We start from the raw sequence: 2,659 nt of genomic DNA on the forward strand, positions 1-2,659 counted from the left end.
TGCTTAATATCTTCCCTTATTTCTATCTCTGTTGGTTTGGAACTTTCTCCGGTCTCCATTTCTTTTCCTTTGCTCACAGGGTTTTCTATTTTAGGAAGTTTCCTAGTGGCTGGCTTTCTCCTGCGCACTTTCCTCCATCCTACATATCTTCTTCTCTTTTTAGGTTTTGCTTTTTCCAGCGGTGGAGCTTGAAATTCCAAAGGTTCCTCTATATCAGCAACATATCCAGTAAAGTCGTGGGAGACTTCAATTGGTACTGGGTAGAGGTTAAGATTCTGGAATGCTTCAGATAGCTCACTCATGCTGTATAACATATATGCAAAATGCACAAAAATGCTAAGTTAAAACTTTGGAACAAACTTTAACAAATAAACATTGAAGTCTTATTGCATACTACTTTGTACAAAGGATAACAGGAAAGAGAACACACTCGGATTTATTTATTTACTGGGTAGTAATTTTTTCTACTAGACCAGGCTTATTGATAGTTTAGAGGTTTGCATTTTCTGCTATGGTAGCTAGCATATAAAGATTTGCCCATTTTTCATCTAAATTGTCTTCCCAAGGTGGATTATTGCCTAATTCCTGGACTTTGGATTAAACCTCACTTTCTTGGATGGGGTTTTCTTTTTCTCCTGACCCTTTCTAAGTATTGAATTTCTTTTCTCTGGGGTAAGAGGATTTTCATAGTTTGCCTTACGGACAAAAATCCCTTCTTCTAAATTGGCTGGATATTTGGAGGAAGAGGTTTCCTTTTCTTTATGTGTACTATCTAATTTGTGGTAGATGGCGGAAAGCTTTTATTTACCCATACTGTAATTTTAACAAATAAATTAGTTAATAAAACATATATTCACAGAATAGCAATCAGAATTCCTAAGTATTTTCCAGTTACTTTAATATGCTTAAAACAGTGAGCCTAAATCAGTAAGCTTAAAACAGTGGCTCTGATACCACCTTTTTCAGTCATGGCCCCCGACCCGGTTTTATCCGTTTCAGGAGTCGCGGGACAGAAATCCTGTGGTACTTAATTTAGGCGACAGCGGAAGTCTTTTTAAAACAGGATCTTTTCAATATTTTGAACTGCCCGTTTACATAATTTAGGGATACATTCCCATAATTTAAGCTGATTTCACAGGGAAATCTTTATTCGAAACATGTTTCTTTATTTATTTACATTGAGCCACTTTTCTAAGCTGGTAGTGCTTCACGGCACTTTTCTTTGCTCACAACAGATCACCTGAAACATGTTTGAAAAAGGTTTTGTCAGCGGGGAAATACTGAGTGAATCATTCATTTTACTAAAACGACCCATTTGTTATAATTCACAGTATTAAGAGCGATTACAATGTTTCTGATATCAAACCAACTACCCACGGTACTTTATCACTCGACCCACTGGCCCACCTGTCCAGTGGTGTCTGTGATTATGGTCATATCACCCATTGGTTGCCCCAATGTTGAAGATTATCAAGTAATGTATACAAAACCCCACATACCGGCTGTAACTTGGTGATTACAAAGACTTAATCCCTGTAATTATAACTTTGAAAATAATTTGGAGTTTTGTAAAACAGTTGATAAAAAGAGAATGACTCACATTGCAGATTTTACGAGCAGAGTATAAGCTTTACTGATTAGCCTTTTCACCTAATTTAAATAACAATGCACACACAAACAGGGTTAGTAACTAATTCAGCAGTTACGTCAATTCATGAAATTAAACCCTCACAACGATTAACAAAGTGCAATACTTAACAATTCAGCGGATTCACAACGAATGACAGAGTATAGTCCGAGTTCGAACAGCACTCAAACATTCAAGTCGAAATCACGATGAATAACAAAGTATAAGCTCAGTTTGAGCGGCACTTAAACAATCGTTGGATAGTTACAATCGATCGGACGTTGAATCGTAATAGCGATCGAGTTATTACCCTGATTGCGGCAGCGTTTCGAGTTTAGTGTGTGTTGTGTACTGTTTCAGTGATAACTCAACGTAGAAACTGAGTTTGGACGTTGAATTAACAGCAAACTTCAAGTGCCAACATCCCCTATTTATATCTGAAAAATGCCCCCCCTCGCGTGTCGCGACAGGAACAAGGGCACCCGTCGCGTGGCGCGACGGGTCTACTTTCTAGCCTAGGGTGTTTCGTGTCCCAGATTATAACAACCCTCGGTAAAACAAGACATCCTCATAATATTTCCGACACCCTAATATATTTTAAATATCTCAATGTGTCTTTATATGCACCCCGTATGTGAAAACCGAGCCCCAAAATAGATTATACTATGTAAAGTAAATAAAAACCTTAAAAGATAAGCTGAGGCGGGCCGCGTAGGGCCTCACCTCAAGTCCATGCAGGCCGCGCGAGTAGGAGAACCAGATATTATCAAACCATAAGCCCAAGCGGGCCGCGTACCTATTCAGTTTAGTTGATGCGGGCCGCGAGCGACCCAATTTGTGGCGTGACCCGGTGCGGCCACGTGTCATCATCGTGGCGAGTCTAGTATATGAGCCGGACAAGCTAGTCCGTTGACTAGCATTGACGCGGGCCGCGTAGACCCGGCCCAAACTTCACGCGGGCCGCGTGGGGACTCGAATTCAGCACTATAAATAGAAGGCAACGGCCTTCAGTCTGCTTTCGTTCATTTTCTT

This window comes from Helianthus annuus, chromosome 17, assembly GCF_002127325.2.
Source record: "Helianthus annuus cultivar XRQ/B chromosome 17, HanXRQr2.0-SUNRISE, whole genome shotgun sequence".
Classification (NCBI taxonomy): Eukaryota; Viridiplantae; Streptophyta; class Magnoliopsida; order Asterales; family Asteraceae; genus Helianthus; species Helianthus annuus.